At 45.7% G+C, this 22,211-nt stretch overlaps 1 protein-coding gene and 1 long non-coding RNA gene across 10 annotated transcripts in view; one reads left to right on the top strand and one right to left on the bottom strand.

Annotated features, from left to right (window-relative positions):
* Tead1 (TEA domain transcription factor 1) overlaps nt 1-22,211 on the bottom strand; it is a 237,042-nt gene that overhangs the window by 85,381 nt on the left and 129,450 nt on the right. The gene's annotated exons all lie outside the window — the stretch shown is intronic.
* LOC121831085 (uncharacterized) lies at nt 503-3,975 on the top strand. Its single transcript, XR_013044182.1, has 2 exons — nt 503-920; nt 1,691-3,975. It is a non-coding gene; the product is annotated as an uncharacterized LOC121831085 (long non-coding RNA).

Raw genomic sequence — 22,211 nt, 5'->3', positions numbered from 1 at the left:
GAACGTTCAGTGAGTTAAATATATTTGCTGTAATATTATAATGTGTTATGACAAGCTATATATCAACATAATAGGCTCCTGTGATTAACACTAGTCTGGTTTTTTTTCTATGTGTTATAGGAGCGGTTTGAGGGTTGGTAACATTTTGACTTAGCAGAATTCAGAGACTAAAGAATCTGAATATATTGCATGCATGTACATGTGTGTGTGTGTGCACGTGCGCGCCAGAAGTTGACATGAGTGTCTTCTCAATGCTCTCTACCTGGGGCACACATTCAGCTCCAGCACTCCCCTTCCCTCTGCCTCCCCAGAACTAGGATTAGAAGCAAGGGTGGCTAAACCCAGTTTTTAATATGGCTTAAGATCCAAACCCAGGTCTCCATGGCTGCACAGCAGTTTCTTTCCAACCTGAGCCACCTCCCCAAGCCCTGACGACAGTTCTAGAACATCTATAACTCTGACAACTGTATTTCATGAGGTCACAATATAATTTAAAAGAGACTTTTCCTCCACGTGAACAGAAAATTGCAGAGAAAAGTACAGATTAGAACTCTCCCATTAACAATGCTAGCTTATGGCAAAATTACTAACTGTTTAGTCTTAGTTTCTTCAGAGCTCTACGCTGCTGTCCCTTCTGGCTACTTTTGCATACCCTCCAAACACATCCAGACAGCAACAGAAAGCAGTCCCAGCGGTATTGGGGACCTTCAATGAACAACCCTCCCATTTCCTTCTGAACAGAACACTGTTTCAAGAGTACAAACCAAGGCAAGGGCGTCTGCCCCATCAACAGCCCAGAGGGCTCACAAAGGAGGCTCCCATTCCAAGCCAAACTCGACAAAACCAGCACGGGAACCAGCAGGCCCCCAGCTTCTCTCTGCAGAATGAAAAGCTCTGAAGAAGGGTGTCTACCTGCTAAGGTAACACACTCACTTCTCGTTCCGGAACTGTCTTCTCAAGCACACTACTGTAAGGAGACTGGGGCACCAGTGACTACTGACGGAGCATGTGGCAGCTAGCGGGACTAGAAGAAAGGCATCCGCTGGGTCGCATCCTCCCTTGCCACGGTGGACAGCAAATGTAGGTGGGGGAAAGGCACAGCACAATGGCTAAGTATTTTTCAGAGCTTTCCTTATTAACTGGCCCTCCCCGCTTCTTAAAATCTCCGAATAAACTAGTTTTGTAGGTCCCTCTGCAACCACAGGATACCCTCACACATAGCAGGTTTTCAAGCTAAAAGACTTTGTCAGACAGGAACAAGCTCCTGGTGGCTACAGTCAATGACTGAAGGGAGAAGGTATTCTATTTCACTTTTCAGACAGGCCTAGCCCCAGGACAACCTAGCTGAAGGACAGGAAGTGTTTCCTGTGCACACCCCTGCATCCCATGAAAGCCCCAAGAGGTGCTGTCAAATGTCTATCAGAATTCTGAGTGCCACTGTATGGGGGGGGAGGGAGGGAGGGAGGGAGGGAGGGAGGGAGGGAGGGAGGGAGGGAGGGAGGGAGGGAGGGAGGGAGGGAGGGAGAGGGAGACAGACAGACAGACAGACAGACAGACATTCGGGGCACCCCCTACTCTCAACAGAGATAGTGTCTCAGTTCACGAAGTGCATACAGCCAGCCTAGACACTGTGTTAATGATGCTTCTCATTGTTCTGACAAGCAATTGAAGGCTTTGTTTGGGCCCACAGTTTAAGGGTACAGTCCACCAGCAGAGGGAAGGAATGTCAATCAGATGTCCACACAGCAAATGCAGCCAGGAAACAGAGCTGGCTTCCTCCTGCCTATTCAGTACAAGGTCTCAACCCATGGAACGGAGCTGCGCACATTTCACGTGAGTCTGCCCATTGCAAATGACCCAGTCCAGAATGTCCAGATGTACCCAGATTTGACTCTTCCTGTTAAGTTGACAACCAATATTAACCATTACAGATGGACACTTACTTCATGAAGATAAACATGTGAAAGTTAAGTGGGAAACATTACCACAAATAATCATCCCAATATAAGAATGCTGACTGATTTACTGACATCTTTATATGAACACAACTGAGTGTCTATTTAGCTCCATGCAGAAGCGAGTTAGACCACTCCTGCCGTTCACTGAGCATCTCAGCATAAGGCTTCTGTCAGACAAGAGAAGGAGAACTTTGGGAGAGCTGTACCAGGAAGTCAGGCTCCATCCTGTGGATGGGTACACATGCACTCAAGAAAGGATTGCCCAAACACCTACACACTGGAGAAAGCAAGACGGGGGAGCCACCTTCACGACTTCCTCAATATGGATACAAAGAAAGGTCATCAGCCCGGCCTGGTGGCATAAACCTTTAATCCTAGCACTTGGGAGGCTGAGGCAGGAGGACTGCTGTGAGTTCAAGGCTAGCAGGTGCTACATAGGTTCCAGGCTACTTTGGGCTACAAAATAAGACCCCAAGATAGGACGGGACAAAACAAAAGGAAATGGAACTGAGAATACAGATGGAAAGGAATGGAGAAAAGATGGATGGATTTCAGTGGCACCTGGCACTTTCAGCTCCACAATTCTTGGAAACAAAGAATACCACAGGAGAAGGAGGCAAAAGCAGGGAGGCAGTAAGCTGCATCTTGAATAGATGAACTTGAGAATAAGAGCCATCCGTGTGGAGCAGCTCTCCAGGAGGCCGCGGGCTGTGCAGAGTCTAGCAGAGCAGACTCCAAGGTCACAGTTCTGAGTACTGAACCCAAGGGAGTAAAAGATGACACCCAGCAGCACATAAAGGAAATAAGGAGCGAGGAGGAAGAGAGGGGCTTGAAAAGAGATAAAGGCAGACACAGTGGAGAGGGAAAAGAGAAGTAACCGAGTTAAACCCTTTAAAAGAGCTCAAAGCTCAACGGTGTGATGCTGGGTAAAGACACACCACGAGCCACATACGCACTCGTACATACACACTACATGACACCTCTAACATGCTAACATATGTTCTCAGGGGCTGCCTACTCATCAGTCTCACTCCAAATGGAAGTGAAACCCAGGGGAGTGGCTGGGTGGTGATACATGGTTAGAGAAGGTGGCACAGCAGAGCCTTTCGGGGAGAGGAAATAAGGGAGGAAACACAGACACTTCCCTGTATGTTTGTAAGGTCTGAGGTGGAGGGTGGTTACTTACCTGTCTGGTAGCTGCTGAGCTACCAGTACAAGATTTGGAGGAAAAAGGAATCCAATGCAAGTATTTCATGACAATCAATGGCCTATATAGAATTGACAATAAAAATCGTAGCATATTTTAGTATTTGAAAACTGCATTGACACAAATGCTTGACATTAGTGATATCACCATGTAGTGTTGAGGGGTGTGCATGTGTGCATACACACAGTTATAAAATGTCAGCATGCTACTGCCTAGAACCACTGAATTCTAGGCACTAGAGGTTTCAAAGGAAAAGCAGGTTTCCTGAGTCCACACAAACTCACTCATGGAGCACCTGCAGATCACTCCCCCTTGTCTGGGAGTTGCTCCAGCGTGAGCAGGCAGTACCTACAATCTGCCCAGCATCCTGCATGGCTGCTTCTCAGCCTTCACCATTTCCGCCTGTTTTCCTCCCGAGACTAACCATTCTCTCTTTCATTCAATCAAGTCTTGCTTTGTGGCCTTCCTCATCTCTAACTCATTACTAGGGTCCCTACAACAGACCACTACACTATGAACGTGCTACAGAGAATGTGATCACTGCTTGCTACCCGCAAACCCCCATCCGCCTGCCAAGAACCAACTGAAATAAAGCCTCCACTGTGTGCTGTTAGAGACCCTTCTGCTTTCAAAGCCTCACTTGTTCGTGGTGTCAAAGACACATGTCTACCCATCTGAGACGCTTCATGGCAAGTGTGTTTTCCTGTAACAACTTCTGTATCCCCAAGTTCCCAAGATATTGCCTAGCACAGAAGACATGACCAATAACTTCCCAGAACTAATGAACCAGAAATACAAGTAGTATAGGCAGTACTTTTCTAATTGGGTTCTTTTTAAACTAACTTGGAATGAAAATACTATTTCCAAAAAAAAGGCTTACTTAGGAATTTCCCCATGCGTGTCTGTGAACAGCAATGTTCAGAGCTTTCTTTTTTCTTTTCTTTCTATGAGCTGCTTCTGTGGTGACATGTTTTCTATCAAAGAAATTTATCAGGCTATTTCCCCAATTTGAGCCACACACATTCTTTCTGCTGAGAAACGCTGTAATTGTGTGTGTGTGTGTGTGTGTGTGTGTGTGTGTGTGTGTGTGTGTGTGTGTGTGTGAGAGAGAGAGAGAGAGAGAGAGAGAGAGACTCATCTCTCCAAGCCTCCTAATTACAAAACATTATCATTCAAAACCCAAAGCGTGAACACTCAGAGTATCTGCAACTGCCCTGACTGACTGGGAGGAACCCTGAAGACAGAGTGCCTGACTCCAGAAGACACCTGAGGTTTATCAGACAATGTCACAGATGAGAAAATGAAAGCAAAGAGATACCAAGAGACACACACTGAGCCCTTTATAGCCAGGAAGAACTGGGGCCTGACTTATTCTTTTTTATTTGTTTGTTTGATAGTTTTTTCTTCTTTATTTTCTTTTCTTTGGGGTTTAGGGGTACAAAGGGGAGGATACATATAAAGGTCAGAGAACAACTTCGGGAAGATCAGTGAGGATAAAGAGGTGAGAGGATCTGACCAGATAGAGATGATGTCCTTTCTAAGAAGAAGAGACAACGGGGAGGCCTGTGCTCAGAGGACAGACTATGTATGGACACAGAAAACCAGGCAAGAACAGCCGTGGGAAAAGGCATCCAGGCCTTGGACTCCGGCTTCCAGACTAGGAGAAGATGACTGACTGTGGTCTCACTAGGCTGGCCTCAAACTTGCTACATAGCTGAAGATGACCTTGAACTCAACACTGTCGCTCCATGACACTCCAGGTTCACTATTAGAAAGGCACCACCTTCCCTGAAACATTTAGGAGGATGCCACCACCTAGTGACATTCAGAACAATGTGCTGTTTATTCTCAGGTCATCGACAGTGTGACAGCCCCAGACTAATCCAAACTATTGATAGCTTCTACACGGACTCAACCTGAGTGACAGACACCACCATCCCAATGTCCAGCACTGCCCACTCCACACTTACCACAGTGTGGGAGCCTTTGAGTCTTTGCCATGGCTAAGAACTTGAAACACAATGCTACAGTGTGATGAGAAACTGCTCTTTGCTGTTGTTGTTGTTGTTGTTGTTGTTGTTGTTGTTTTGAGATGGTCTTGTATAGCCAGGCTAGCCTCAAACTCATTCTTTATCTGAGAATGATCTTAGACTCTTTTTTCTTTTCCAGGTATGTGGTGTGTGTCTGAGTGTGTGTACTTACATGTATGTCTGAGTGGATATTGTGTGCTTATGTGTGTGTGTGCACAGGTGTGAAAATCTGAGGTGTGTGGAGGGGGCCTGCCCCACTTTTTCCCCCAAGGTACACTTGAGCAGGGAGAAGTGAGAAATATTTAGATAGAAATATAGAGGAGAGAGACAGAAACACAGGATAGTCTCGGGGGAGCCTGGATCAAGACCCACCAGGCCCTTCTGTCTCTTCTAAAGGGCTTTTATAAAAACACCAAGGGGTGGAGCAAAAGACCTCCCCTTAGCATAGCCTAGCCAAGTGCAGACCCTTCCAAATACTTAGTAACCATGCACACGGTCAATCCATCCCTTTATGCAGCCCTGCTGTATAAAGCAAGCTCAGATCTCACTAGGAGACCTCTCTGGACCCCAACAGGTTGGCACTGGGGACCTCTAGGTACACAGATTCCACTAGTGTAGCTAGCCACCTTTGCTAGACTAATTAAACAGTTAATTTCCAAATTATAAGTTAAATTCCAGCATTATAAATAGTTCATTTCCACCTCTCAAATTTTGGGATTAAAGGCAGACCATCTCCCCACCTGTATGTAGGTGCTTGGGATCCAAAATCAAGTCCTCATACTTACATGACAAGCTCTTTACCCTCTTAGTCATCTCCCAAGATGAAACCTTAAAACTTCTGATCCCCCTCCCTCCACTTCCCAAATGCTGGGACTGCAAGCATGAAAGATCAGCAGAAAAGAAGCCCTACAGAGGAGTGGGTGGGAAGTAATCATGTTGGTTCCTTGCAACCCTGAGCAGATTTAAACTCTGCTAGTGGTGTACACTCCTGAGTATTATAAATAGTTCATTTCCAGATGACTGACAGTGGATGAAGGTAAGTTAATTAAGCTGTTTGCCTTTGCACTAGGGTATATGTGGCTGCTTGGCTAGAGGGAAAGAGTCACTACGGGATGTTCAGCATTAATTAACTCGTGTTTAATTGCTAAACATAAAAACTATGAAGATGCTGATTTAGTTGGATTAAAGGAAATCTGCATTTCACAAAGCAATGACTTCAAAGGTTATCTTTGCAAAGGAAAAATGGATCTTTTTCAAACGTCTTTTTTTACTATTTGTAATTGTCTGCCTGTGTGTGTGCGTACACACACACACACACACACACACACACACACACACACACACACACGTTAAAGAGTCTGACAGCAGAGTCAGATCCCCTGGAGCTGGAGTCACAGGCAATTGTGATTCACTTAACTTGGACTTGGGGAACTGAACTCCAGTCTTCTGCAGAGTGGCACTAGCTCTTAACCACTGAGCCATCTCTGTAGCCCTGTGAAACAGCAGGTCTTGTTATGACAAATGTAGCTTGTACCCTGCCGTGTCCAAGAAGTGGTCAAGGTTTCTCACAACCACTGTCAAAGCAGAGAAGCTGTCCTGGGACCACCAGGATAAATACAGCCAGCCTCAAGCTGGGACAGCAGGGCAGACCTGAGTAAAAGCCCATGTGGTAGAGCACACTGATGACCTCAGCACTGGGGAGGCAGGCAGGTAGATCCAGCTTGATTTGCTGCTGGTTCACATCTCATGAGCATGTAAGTCAAAGCCAAGTCATGAAAGCGAGCCTGCTCCAATACAGGAACCCATTCCAGGCACCGCAGGGAAGAGGGAAGTTTTGACTACTTTGTCAATGACCTAACAGAAGGCAGTCATTTCCTTCTGGCTACCTCTTGATGCCAAGCGCCCTAACCCAAGGGTCTACTGAACTCCTCAAGCCCTCTCTGTCCTTGGACCTATTCTCTATTATCCTATCCTGTACCCTAAGGCCCAGTTTGGGATGAAGAATAAGCATTCTGGCTGAACTCCTTCAAGCTACAATAGACAACCCCATTAGCCAACAACACAGGAAGAGGAACAGATGGCAGGGTTTTTTTTTTTTTTGTTGTTGTTGTTTTTTTTGGGGGGGGGGTTGGGGAAGGTTAGGTGTTGTTTAACAAACTTTGTTTTGTTTTTTGATTGGTAGCTTTATGGTGAGGTAAATGGTGCCACTTTGCACACACTGCAGAGTGGTAGCACTGAACTCGTACACACCTGTTCATTTCACCACTGGGGGGTGGGGGCAGTGTCCAGACAAGGTTTCTCTGTATAACCCAGGCTGTCCTGAAATTCAGAGATGTCTCCACCTCTGCTCCTAAATATTGGTAAGAAAGGCGCTTGCCACCACGGCCCGGCTCATTTCACCATTTATAATCTCACTGAGAAGCAGATGCCATCTCTGACCAGTATGAAAACACCCTGAGGAATAAATAATGTGGAACTCGACTGCTCCTGCCAGATCTACCCCACAACAGTGACCCCCCCCCCAATTCTGTCATACGTAGGGTTGCATGTTTTCCAGTTAGAAGAGTGAGGTCTGGTGGGTCATGATGGTGCAGGCCTTTAATCCCAGCACTCAGGAAGCAAAGGCAGGGGGATCTCTACGAAGTCTATATGAGTTCCAGACCAGGCAACGCCACGCATGAGACCCTGTGTCAAACAAATCAACCAACCAACCAACCAACCAACCAGAAAAGCACGGTTTGCCCGCTGCACGCTCAGGACTGCTCTTGGGTCCTAGATAAGAAAAGTGTGCTTTCTGGGACCATGGAAGCCCCAAGCAAGTGGAGGGAGGATTTCCAGGGCTAGGGACATCGCTGGGTCAGTCAGGGCCTCACTGAGCATGAACTAAGGCCTGGGTTTGATCCCCAGCACCACATACACCAGACACAGCAGTATACACCTGTGGTCCTGGCACTCAGGAACGGGAGGCAGGAAGGAGTTCAAAGCCCTCTTCAGCTAATGAGATGGGTAAAGGTGCTTGTAGGCAAGCCCAGCGATCCGAGTTCAGTTCCCAGGACCCATGGGACAGAAAGGAAAGAACAGACTCCCTCCCATAAGCTGTCCTCTGGCACTACGTACCCAACGTGGCACTCACCTGCGTGTGCACAGGGTAAATAAAATGTCACTTAAAAACGTAACATCACCACAATAAAAAGCCTTCTGTTTAATCAACACCAAGAATCATTTGTGGAAATTCTGCTGTGTGTACCCTCAGGCCTTGTCAACACAGGTCCAGTCAGCTCCTCACTACAGTGACAATTTCAAGCCTAGGCCATGCCATTCCATCTGACTGGGGAGGAAGCAGAGCCTACGACCTATGGAGGATTTACCCACAGCACAGCTGATCGTGACACGGTAGTGTGGTCTGTCAGCTCCCACTGCCTATCCTGGTGAGCGTGAGGCACCCACAGCACAGGGAACTAAGACAGTGTGAAGAGTCTACGCTAACCAATCACCAGGAAAAAACAAAACAAAACAAAAAAATCAACTCTGCCTCATACCTCACCTTGTCCTCTCCTTTCCACAGAGAAACTGATTTGCCTCCCATACCTCAAATAGTTTTACATCACACTGTAATAATGTCCCAGGGCTGGTGGCCAGCCATTTACTCACAGGATTTCACAATATCCAATTTGATCCAAGCTGTCCTTCTTGGACTCCAACTTCAAATTCTCATTCCTCAAAAGGTAATGATTGCAACTCAATTCAGAAGACATTTATTAAGCCCTTACATAATTACATGTGTCAAGCCATCAAACAGAGCCCTGGCTGGCCCAAGGCAAGCTCCAGGTCTGTTCTATGAACAAGTCACCAACCTACAACACAAAGAAGAGCCTGCTAATTCCGTCTAGAAAATACAGTGGAGGCACCGCAGGGCCTTTTGAAAACTGAAGAATGGCTATTATGACAAAAAGCACACCAAGTCAAAAAACAATATAAATTAAAATCATCACTTGGGATTATCCAGTATGTATGGCTAAACAGGTGTGTGTGTGGGGGGATAAACAGCAGGACTTACTTACTTACATATAGCTTTTGTTTTTTGTTCACTTTTTTATATTTGCATGTGTGTATGTGCAGGTGTGTGCAAGTGACTGCCAATGACAGAAGAGGGCACCAGAGTGTCAGATTCCCTCAGAGCTGGAGTTGCTGGTGGCTATGAGCCTCCAGACATGGGATCCAGAAACCAGGTGCCCTTCACTGCTGAGCCATCTCCCCAGCCTCATTGTAAAACAATTTTATACATTGGAGAGAAAAATGGGGGGGGGGGGGCTGTATCTTGTCAAGGGTTGGGGGTAGAGTTTCCCCAGGATCATGGTGACAGGAGACAACTAAGCTTCAGAACACTAATGGAACATTCTGGACCTCTTTAAGAGGCTTGAAGATGAATTCCATGTATTCAGATTTTGCCATGCCCTGGGTATTGGGTTCCTAAGGACAAGTTTCACAAACAGCTGCCTAAGGTTCTCCTATATGTCACCTTGATTCGGGTTCAGGGACATCTAGTGCTGCCTAAATTAGACCCTAGGACACCTGAGGACTAAGGAGATGGGCAAGCTGCACTCTGGAGCATCTCTGCAGGCTGGAACACAACGTTCAAAATTAAGATGATCTGAATTCCCCCTTGAATCTTCTTTTTATTTTTTCCCCCAACTCATTGATAAAGTCTTGATTAAAAACACAGACATTTTGTCATCCTTACTACAGTAACCTCATCTCCAAACTCGCCTGACTGGATGAGAGCTAATGCTGCTGCTTCTGTCTGGTCAATTATTGCATGGACACGAGGGACCAATTAATGCCATCCATAAAAGCCTGAATCATTCTGTCAATTAACGAGAGCTAACTATGTCATCAGATATATTACTGGTGAGCAAGTCTATTTGGTTGCAGTATGTCTTGGAGGAGAGCACTATCAAATGAATCACAATTGACTTGGACAACTGCTAGCATAATTTCGAAAGATGAAAAGACAGATGTGGTAGTTATTAGTGGTCCCCTGAGGAATTACGGCCAAGCAATTGGGATGTGCTAAGGCTGTGCTAGCAGGTGCCTGCAGTAGGAATCAGACGGAGGGTTAAATCAATATTTTCAATTTCTTAGGATCAATCTGGTGTTTGAACGAGATGGAAACTTGTTAGCAATTGGCAGGATGTGTAAATGAAAAGTCAAACTTCTTATTATTTGTTAAAAGGGAACAAGTGTACTGCCTCATGCCCTTGGCACAAACTAATGCTTTCATGATCCAGTAGCCGGAGCATTTGCTGGGAATCAAGCGGTTCTTACATTTTAATAGAGTACTAAAGGTTAGCTTTATAAAGGTTGAACATTTGAGATCTTTACAAAATGATTGAAGTGTCAATGGGAAAGTTTTGAGCTGTGACAACAGTATAGTTATTAATGATTAGTGCAAAACGCAGAAGGAAATGTCAGCCTGGCTAGCAAGAGGGGCGAAGCGGTCTCACCAACATTTGCAGATTAAGTCTGCAGAGCTCTGGGAACACTACTGGTTTTTCTGTCAGTAGATTCAGTCTAGCCTTGATTCACCAAACACTTTGACTTTCCTCTCCAGTCTTCTATAACCCTTGTGAACATCTTTTTCTCTTAAAATTCTTAAATTACATTAGGGGGTGGAGGAAGAACAAGAGGAGAGAAGGAGGGAAGGTAGGAGAGAGGGAGACTGACTGACTTCAGTAATCAGGTTTGTTCAGGCAAGGACCAGTACCCTGAACATCTTAATGGAAGCATCTCTGACAATGTCTTGTCTCATGTTTGCTTGCTTGCTTGCTTTGAATTTAGGAACAGACAATCCTTTCAAGGACACAAAGGTATTAAGGTCCAGAACATTTAAAGAAAGCTTGGAATAAACAAACATTCGAAACCTACTAACACTGGGATGGCTAGGGAGGAAAGGCCCGTGTGCTCCATGGGAGGGGCAGTTAAGAGAAATGGCATCAATCGGGATCTGGGATCTGCCAATCACTTCCCGCCGTGCTGAAGATCCTCTCACACCTGTTGAGGACAGGAAAGCTCCTGCCTCGCATATCAACCTGAAGGTGCCACGGTCTGCACCTTACATTCTATTTAGTTACACGTTTCAAAATAAATGAAAGGCAAGGCCAGCATATGTATTAATAGGCAAAATAAAGACTATCATAATGTTCCTATAGGGGATGGCCCTCTAGAATGCTATAAAAAAAAAAAACTAATCCAAACAAGGATTTCTTAACTATATTGGAGCCAGATCTCAGAGACAGGAGGATAATGAGGCAGAGCATCCACCCTCTAGGGGTGAGAGGGGAAGAGGTGCCAATTAACAGTAAACAGGGAAGATGTGAGAACAGAGGCCGGCAGGCACTGGGGGAATTCCGGGAGGAGAAAGCTTTAGCTGGCCAGGGGCACGGAACAGGAAGCTCTCCATAGGAACACTCACAGAAGATACCAGAGATGAGTTGGGTGAGCTGTGGAGATGAAGTGGGTGAGCTGAAGACAGGACTGGGAAGGGTGAGTCAGAGAGGTAAACAGAGAGCCAAAAAAAGCACAAAAGCCCTGGGTTCAATTCCCAGCACCGCACAATCTAGGCACAGGGGCACAGAGCTGTAATATCAGCACTCAGCAGGCGGAAGCCTTAGGATCAAGAGTTCAAAGAAATCATCCTCAGCTACACTGCAAGTTCAAGGCAAGCCTGGGAAACAACACACACACACACACACACACACACACACACACACACACACACACACGGAGGGAGGGAGAGAGGGAGGGAGGGAGGGAGGGAGGGAGGGAGTGTATTAAGTCAAAGAAGACCCACATGAGGGAGAAGGAAGCCATCAGCTTTCTGTCGTAGCACTGGGCCCTGCACCTGACAAAGGGACATAGGGACCTGGCAAAGCTTGAGTTCAGACAACAGAACAGAACAGAAGAGCGAACCGAGTGGGTGTGTGGAGAGGCATGTTGCACACTCTGCCTGCACCTACTATGTGAGTTTCTCTTGTGAACTGGCCACAAGGTCTCTGTGTGCACACACAGACATTCATTCACGTGTTTCATTTTCAGAACATGTTCCGGGTTGTTTTTATTAAACCCTGAGCAGCAAGTACCGAAGAACAAAGGGCTCAGTTAGAGGTGAGAGACAGTCTATCCCCTGGGCCAAGGCCTGGGATCTGGAGCATCACTCCCTGATCTCTGAGGATGAGGGGAGACCAAGCCCAGGCTTGAGCCCTTCCAGGACCAAGGACTTAGGGTCTGTGATATCAGCAGCAAATCCCCCAGTAGGACAGCCAAGCTAACCAGGAAAAAGCTACCTTACTTCCTGCAAAGGCAAATACAACATAAATTAAGAAATAAAAGCGCCATCCGGGCCAACTTGTTTATGGATTTAGAAATTAAAACAGTGATACTAGAAAAAAGAAATAACATAGTAGAACCCACTGGAGATGTAATGAAATAATAATATGTAGAGAAATGCTGAAAGTGAGCAGAGTCCTCTCAAAGATACCTAGGTCTTCCCCCTGCCAGCACAGGGGCTTTTGTACATCCTCTAGGTCTTCTCTCCAGTGGCTCCCTGGAGTCTATATTCCTAGGTCTAAGCCCCTTCAGGGCCTCTATCGCAAGTCTCGGCTTTGCACACTTCTCCTCCATCCAGCCCGCCCTATTAAAAGGCCTTTGAATGTCACACTGAGTGATACGGAGAAAGAACGAAAAATGGCCTCTGAAGTCTGCACATGCTCAAGAATTATGTAAGAACAGGCCGGGCAGTGGTGGTGCATGCCTTTAATCCCAGCATTCGAGGGGCAGAGGCAGGTGGATCTCTGTAAGTTCGAAGCCAGCCTGGGCTACAGAGTGAGATCCAGGAAAGGAGCAAAGCAACACAGTGAAATCCTGTCTCAAAAAACAAAAAGAAAAAAAAAAATGTAAGAACAAGAACAAACTCCAGGGTAGGGTGATACTGGTATACATTGACTTTGGCAACTGTGATGTTTTGTACATTGTGATCCAGGTTAACTAATCCTGTCTAGCGAGGGGTGGTAGGGGCTGCAGACTCATACCTAGTGTTCATACTGCCTTACTTCTCATGCAACACTGGAGCTCAGTGAACACAAGGATAAACAAACAGCCTAGAGGACATCAGTAGGAGCATTACCAATTGGTACTCAAAGTCAGCAAGAGTAAGTTCTCAGTACAAAGATACTGAGATGAGCAGTATCTTATGCTTCAATCACAGGTGGCACTAATTACTCAAAAGGACTCTGCATCGTCATCCCCAACACACCTTCTGGGTCCAGGACAAGGCCCGGTGAGCTGGGTAAAGAGTCTCACTCAATGAGTGAAACTTAAGGGGTACTTACAAGGGGATAGGAAGGAGATGGTGGTGTGAGTAACCCCAACATTCTCATAGATTTTCTGGGCTAGGTAACATGAGAAACTATGGAAAGTCAGGGGTACAGCCAAGACTATCATGTAGAATCTTAGGGCATTCTGGGTCAAAATGGACCAGGGTAAAACCCTGCCTGCTGGGCTTCAGTGTGGGAGGAGAGCCTTTGACACAACCCTCCAAACGTGCCTGCATCATAACACTCACCGGCATCAACAAAGTGGGGGCATTACAGGGTCCCAGGCAGCTGGGCATGAAGGTACACACCCAAAATCCCAGGTGGAAGTGGGAGGAGCATGAATTCAAGGCCAGTGTCAACTACATGACCTACACCAGACTATGTCTAAAAAAAAAAAAAAAAAAACACGAAAAGAGGAGAAATGGAAATTTGTCTTTCCAATATTTAAACAGCAATACGAACTTTTACAGTGATGCTGTCTATATCCCATGACGGTGCGGTCTGTAGAACTGGCATCCAAACAGACAAAACAGAACTGAAGCAGTTTACTTACTTCTATTCCAACTTGTTCCCAAAAGTGTTGGATGCAGGTTCCAACAAGTCCCAATGAAGAGAAAAGGCAAAACCTACCAAAGAGAGGAGTGGGAGTGGACAGGAGAAAATGAACACCAAGACGGAGGCAATCGAAGAATAAGGCTGCCCAGGCTGGTACCAATCAAGTAAAAATGAGGTGAAAACCATTCGCTTCAAGACTTAGGGGTGTGCGTGCATGCGTGCATATGCACACATGTGTACATGCTTGCATGCTGTGGGTGCCTGTGTACAGAGACCCGAAGTTTATGTCGTATGTCTTCCTCAACTGCTCTCCACTCTGTGGAGTCCGAGACCAGCCTGGTCTACAAATGGGAGCTCCAGGACAGCCAGGGTTACACAGTGTGACTCGTCTTTAATGGAGTTTGGGGAAGGGAGTAGGTGTATATTCTGAGCCAACTTCCCATCCTTCATTTAAACTGTTGGTTTGTACATGATGTTTCTTTCAACACACACACACACATACACGCACATGCGGCACACACACACACACACACACACACACACACACACCAAACACTTCCACATACACCCCAATTTTTGTTGTTGCTGTTGTTTTGTTTTGTTTTCTAATGCATTGGGTATTGTAACTCATAAAAAAAAAAAATGAAAGCTGTACCTTTAAGAAATTCAGCTCATAAACACCAGGCTTTGGAAACCAGGGTTCAGCAAAGAGGAGCCAATAAAAACCCTGTAACTTGAAACCAACCCACACAACATAAGAAGAAAGGAGCCCAGCAGCGCCCAGTTTGCCGGACAAGAAGCTAATTGACCAGAATGTCTGCTGCATAAGCTATAAACTAAGTACATAAAGAACAATATGAACATACAGTTAAACAAAAAGGCCCAACTGTCCAACACCACACTGTGCCCCAAACAAGCAGAGTGATTGTTTGAGAAGCCGCTGGAGGAAGAAGGAATAATTAGCGCCCTTGTGAATCAAGTGTCTGCCAGGAAGAGGTCTCCAGCCCGTGGCCCTGGCACAGCGGCACCTTTGGCCCTCAAGAGTCAAACTGGGGGCTTCGGGGGATGGTTCAGGCAGGAAGACCCTAGTTCAGATCCATGGAACTTAGCCATGTTGGGGGAGTGAGGCCTAGATCCCAGCGCTGAAGGGAGACAGGGCACCTAAAGCTGGCTGGCCAGCCTGCCTGACTGAAATGCTGGGCTTCAGGGCCCATGGGAGACCCTGTCTCAGAAAATAAGGTCAGAGAGCCATTGAGGAAGACACTCAACATGTACCTCAGGTTTCCACACAGGCACACAGGCAGGGGACACATACACAGAGCCAAGGTTGGATTTTTAAGGACCTTTTATCGATAAGGATGAAGGAGGCAAACGTATTTTTCAGCCAAACACACTCCACTGCGGCCACCTCTCCTTCTGGAACACGTACTTCTCTTCAAGTTTCACCAGCTGCTACTTTCCATGACCGGGAAGGGTCATTTTCTCTCATTTATTGCTTCACTGGCTAGGGATATAACAACCTGTGCCAAAAGAGGTGGGGCAGGGACCAAAGCATCCATCCGAGCCATCCTGACACAAGGAAGCAAACAACAAAACATCACGTCTGTGGAAGTTTGTCCAGAGCTCAGAGAAAAGGTCCTAGATCTTTCTCATCTCTCACTAAGCATGGAAGTGGGTTATCTTCACCCTTCCAGTGTGGAAATAGGAACGTGGGGTGCAGAGAATGCCAAGAGAAAATTCATGGAATGGGGGCTCCTTTTGCCTCCAGGAGAAGCTGCAAGGCACTACAGTGGGTACCCCAGGACACAGAGTTTGCAAGCACAAGTTCAAATCTCCCCCTCCCTAAGATCAGGGTCAACGAGTCACTCATCCACATGAGTTTTCCTTTTCCCTGACACCTATCATGCTCCAGCATTGTTGAGAGCACAAAGAAGAGATGGAATCCTCTACACTGAATTTGACTTGTCAGATGTGATTCTGTTACTGACTTCATCTAAGACAAAGCTCAGAAAATGACAGGCACAGTCTCCTTGCAATGCAAGAAATGCAGAGACAATTAGGAAGTGCAGCTCCCTACCGAGAACACACGCTAGCTGGAGCCAGTCTATGCAGGTGGAGAGATAACGCCAGATCAGGCATATGTCACTGGAGATAACGGGTCTAAATGCTCTTATTCGAGTCACTTAATTCTTCTGCACTCACGAAACTCCACTGGGTTCTATCCAGAAGGCTCACAGCCCTGAAAACAATAACAGTGGCACCTCCCAATCTCACCAAGGGGATTCTCCGAGACAGGGACTAGAGAAGAATTCCCTCTCGGGCTTTAGTTACTCTATGAATTCAAGCCATGGGGAGAGCTACAGCCCAAAGGAAATCATGTCTGCAGCAACAGGAGAACTTGCTCTGACTTTCCACTGAACTGTATTTTTTTAAAAGAACATGGCAGGCAACACTTATGAGTTGGAACCTAAGTCAGGAACTGCTAGAGTCTGAGCCCTGAGCATCCTAAACCTGAAAACCAACTGCTCAGCAATATGAATAGTGGGTTTTTAACTGCCAGGCTCAATGCTAACCCTTTGAACAAAATTTCTTTCAGTTCATGCTCAAAGCAGCCCTACAGGAAAAATAATTTTTTATCTCTCTTGCATGACATCAAGAGATGGGCTTGAGGCTTGTACAGCTAAGCACATACAGCATGCTCTGAATCCATGCTAATGTTTATCCCATCGTAACTGCTTATTGGTTTGGGCTGTTTCCAATTTACACTTTATCAATCATGGCTTGAAAATCACTCATGTAATCTTCTTTGCCAAAGAACCAAAGATCGCCATACTCTGGGGGTCCACAGATAACGGAAAAAGTAACCCAACATACAACTCCCACACATTGATGCAAGTTCTTCTCCAGGAAGGCTTGGTGACTTAGAAGAAAGTATGGCAGAAATCTAGAGTAGCCGATGGCTTTAATTATTGAGTAAGAACAGAGTAAATAAATAAATCCTCGGGGGGGGGGGGGGTTAATCATGTAAAGCTGCCTACTACCATGCCTAAACACCTGGGTTCAATCTCGCAGACAACATGGTGGAAGAAGAATCCTTCAAGCTCTCTTCTGACTTCCATACACTCACTGTGGCATGAGTAGCCTCCCACCCCCCACCCCCCCACACACACACGTGAGCTTTTACATATACAAAATAAATATAGCAAATATTCTAGAAAGGAAAATGGATTGTTCCAAGTCCAGCTTTATATCTAAACACTGCCTACTTCAAGGTCATGCAGATTTTGTACAATGTTTTTCTGGGAGATTCTGCTTGTCAGGTAGACCTACAACCCATTTTTAACTACATTCTGTATGTACATGGAATGTGAGATAAGGCTCTAAAATTATTGCTGTGTGTGTATGTGTGGCTATCCAATTTCCTAGCAGTGTTTGTGGAAGACTACAGTATTAAACTCTATTACTTCTGCATTACATTGGCTCCTTTGTAGGAAAATCAACATGAATAGTGGTTTATTTCTACACTCTCAATTTTATTCCATTGTCTAAGTAAGCTTATACCAATAACATGGTCTATCACCGTAGCTGTGTGCTAAGTTGCTTTTTTAAAATAAATCCTTTTTAATTTATTTTTATTTTATGTGTGTTGGTGTTTTGCCTGTATGTATGTATGTCTGGGTGAGACTGCTGGATCCCCTGGAACTGGAGTTACAAACATTGTGAGCTGCCATGTAGGTGTTGGGACTTGAACCTGGGTCCCCTGGAAGCACAGTCAGTGCACTTAACCTCTGAGCCATCTCTCCAGCCCTGTGTGGTAAGTTTTGAAACCAGTATGTTTTTCTTTCTTTTCAGAAGGATGTTCTTATTCTTGGGTCCTTCTGCTTTACAGTATGGATTCAAGAAATGGCTGTCAACCTCACACTAAGGAAGTAACATGCTTGGATTTTTTCAAAGCTCATACTGAAGCTAAGTCAATTTGGGGAGAATCAACACTATTGAATTTTGCAATCCATGAAGATGAAAGAGCTCTGTTTACATCTTTTCTCCTCAGTAAAGCTGGATAGCTTTCACTGTTAAAGCCTCATACTTATTCCATTAATTATTATTATTATTATTATTATTATTATTATTATTCATTAGAATATTAGAATTGCCGGGCGGTGGTGGCGCACGCCTTTAATCCCAGCACTTGGGAGGCAGAGCCAGGCGGATCTCTGTGAGTTCGAGGCCAGCCTGGGCTACCAAGTGAGTTCCAGGAGAGGCGCAAAGCTACACAGAGAAACCCTATCTCGAAAAACCAAAAAAAAAAAAAAAAAGAAAGAAAAAGAAAAAAAAAGAATATTAGAATTATTATTCATTAGAATCTTATTCTTGGTGGTGGCGGCGGCACACACCTTTAATTCCAGCACTCAGGAAACAGGCAGTCAGATCTCTGAGTTCAAAGCCAGCCTGACCCATAGAATGAGTTCCAGGACACCAAGGCTACACCTGTCTCAAAAAACCAATTTTATTCTTTGAGCAGAACTGGGTATTTTGTTTTTGTTTGTTTGTTTTAGTGTGTGTGTGTGTGTGTGTGTGTGTGTGTGTGTGTGTGTGTGTGTGTGTTGCATGTACCACCTAGTGCATGTAGGGGTCAGAGGATAACTTGAGGTGAATGAAGTCTGTCCTTCACTACATGGGTCCCAGGAATCAAACTCAGGACATGAGACATGGCAGCAAGCCCCTGTATCCACTGAGCCATCTCAGCTGCCGCTAGAGCTGCTTCTCTAACGTTCTTTGCAGAGCGTTCGCTGCTGTTATAGAAATATTGCTGATTCTTGCATATTGATCTTACACACTGTAAGATTGCTGAGATCTCTCTCTCTCTCCCTCTCTCTCCCTCTCCCTCCCTCCTTCCCTCCCTCCCTCCCTCCCTCCCTCCCTCTCTCCCTCTCCCTCTCCCTCTCCCTCTCCCTCTCCCTCTCCCTCTCCCTCTCCCTCTCCCTCTCTCTCTCTCTCTCTCTCTCTCACCTGTCCATCTGTCTGTCTGCATTTCTCGGGATACCAGACCACCTACCAAGACAAAGGCAGTTCTACTTATTTATAATCTGGATAACTGTCATTCCGAGTTTGCCGTGTCATTTTGAAGAAAAGTAGCAAGAGAGGAACGAGCACCTTGCCTCCAGGATGTCTTAGGAGGAGGCCACAATCATCATTTGCATGAGGTCAGCTACCAAGTGATTCTCTACAGAGCTAGGTAACTATTTTATTATACTAATGACCCATGAACACCCCAAAAATGAAAAGTATACTTGCAAACTTAAAAAAAAAAAATCAAAGCATGTTTTAACTTTAAGGAGAACCAAAAGGAGCCAACAGACAGCAAAAAAGCATCAAGTCACTAACAAGTACGTGCAAAACCAGCACATCTCAAGCAAGGATTGCTGCAAGCAAAGAAAAGGTAACCAAAGCGAGGCAGGCCAGGGCAATTTTTGAAAACTGGATTCTAGGATGGAAATAATCAGGCAGCATCCAACGTTGTTTTCTCAAAAAGGCAAAGGTCTGGATGGCCCAGCAAGGGGCATGGTGAGAATGTGACCTGCTGGCTTAACTCCCGGTTCTGACACACTCTCAGTCTATCCTGCACACGGTACCTGCGCAGAACAACTGCTGGCACCAACTGGACAAGCTGCTCGATACAGCTGGATACCCACCACACTTAGAAACCGGAACCCACCGTGTGCCGCCGATTTCTCCCCAGGTCATACATCCTACTGCACTGTGCAATAAATCTGAGACAGAAAGACGAGTGGATGAACAAACAAAGGATTTCAGAGAAAATACACAGAAATCTAAGAGTCCCTTGGGGGACTTAAAATTTAGCAGGAGAGAGGTAAAGAACCAAAGAAGTTGGAAATAGGGGCAGAACTCTGTCTTCCTTCCCCAGTTTATGAAGTTCACACTTTAAAGGACCTTGGAGAAATGAGGAGTTCTGATCACACACCCCTGCCCTGAACCCGAATATGTGCTCATTGGGAGTAGTAGGAAGGTCCCCAGCTTCTGAAGGAAATACCTGAGAGCCACCTACCCCTCCATTAATAGGTTCACCATTTTCTTGAGGCAGTCTATTTCCCAATGACTGTTACTGCATCACCAAAGTCCCAGGGGCACAGGCAATGTCTCATCTCTCTCTCTCAGAAAGCTTTTTACCATGAAAAGTTAGTGCCAGCCCGGAATGGTTTAGGCAGTGGTTTTTGAACCTTCCTAATGCTTCAACCTTTTAATAAAGTTCCTCATGTTGTGCTGAACCCCCAACCATAAAATTATTTCATTGCTACTTCATTCATAACTGTAATTTGCTACTGTTATGAATCATAATGTAAATATCTGATATGCAGGATATCCAATATGCAACCCCCAAAGGGGTTACAACCCACAGGTTGAGAACCACTGGTTTAGAGTGAGTGCCCACTCTCCTATCCCTTCACTCAAGAAGGTCCCCACTGCAAAAAGCCCCTCTGGATGGGAAGATACCATGACCAACCAGGTCATCCAAGAGATCCCCAGTAGCCTCCGCAGGACAGCTGGCAGGGAAGCGTTATGTCTCTGGCCTGCCTTACAGATTCCTTCCAAGAGGCTTCCACAGTGGTCTCAGATACACAGCCTTTCAAAGTAGGCCGGGTCTATGAGATAGAAACATCCTTCAGGCTCAAGAGACCAGGTAACCTGCCCCAGATGACATGGTGACAATTTACTCTGCCTCCCACCCCCCACCACTACCACAACCAAGTGCTAGAAGGTTGTATCTGGCAATAAATAGTTCCTAAAGAGGGGCTGGAGAGATGGCTCAGAGATTAAGAGCACTGGCTGCTCTTCCATAGGACCTGTGTTCAACTCCCAACATCCATATGGTGACTCAAAACTGTATATAACTCCAGTTCCAGGGAATCTAACAGATAGGAACGTGGCATATACATGCTTGTAGGCAAAATATTGATTGATATGCATAAAACATGTTAATCAAAATATAAAAAAAAAATCCTAGAGAGCTCAGAGACACCATTGGTGAAAAAAGGGACAACCCACACAGCAACTCTCTTCTCGCTGTCACTGCCATAGCTGAGATGTGCTAAGGGAGCGGAAACTTCAAAGAAAGAAAAAACTGACATATAGTCTTAAAAAATTACTGGACAATTACCTACTAAAAATGTTGTCTTGAAATGCGAAAACTACGAATTAAACTCAGGCTAGGCTCTGAAGTGCTTTTTCAGTTCACTTGTCTGTACAACATGTAATCAGGCATGCTCGGAAGATTACCCCAATAAGCTTTGAAAAGAGCAGTCATTAGATAAAATCATGCGATAATTGCAGGGTTCTCCGGGTGGGGTGTTACTAATATGGATGCTAATCTTGTCTGTGCAGCCACACTGATATCAGAACCAGGGCACTCCCGAAACTCAAGCTGCCCCATGACACCCTGTTCTCCAAGGTGCACAGCAGGGGAGAGAAACTTCTAGGCCCCTGCTTGGCTGCCCGGTGGCTGCCGGGATCTGAGGACACAAGGCATGGTCCCTGGAAAAGGCATCGTGGCTCTGCAGCTACTCCCTTCTGCGTTCATCCTTGTTAAGACTCCACACGTGAGGCTGGGTTGATGATTCAGTGAGCACTTGCCCTACCACATGGGGACCTGAGTTTGAGTGCCCAATGCCCATGTAAAAAGCTGGGCATGGCTGTTACCGCAGCACAGGGGAATAGAAACAGGTGATTCTGAGGACTCACTAGTCAGCCAGCCTAGCCAAAAAGACAAGCTTCCAGTTTGGTTAAAGATCCTGTCTTAAGGCATAGATAGAGTGATAAAGGATGACCCATTTCTATCTTGCCTCTGGCCTCCCCATGTATATGCCTATGTAAATACACACACCACACACACAGCAAAATGAAAAGCAAAAAGTAAAAAGCATGGGATGGGCAATCTGAGTATATACTATAAAGAAAAAAAAGTTTTCTCTTGAGGTGACATCACATTTTGTAGGTTGTCAAATGAGTGTGACTCCATCAGGTGGGGGATATTACACTCTACATATTTGGGGCTAATTAGGGAGGGGTCTGA

This window comes from Peromyscus maniculatus, chromosome 1 (assembly GCF_049852395.1).
Source record: "Peromyscus maniculatus bairdii isolate BWxNUB_F1_BW_parent chromosome 1, HU_Pman_BW_mat_3.1, whole genome shotgun sequence".
Taxonomy (NCBI): Eukaryota; Metazoa; Chordata; class Mammalia; order Rodentia; family Cricetidae; genus Peromyscus; species Peromyscus maniculatus.
This window is presented reverse-complemented; position numbering and strand designations above follow the sequence as displayed.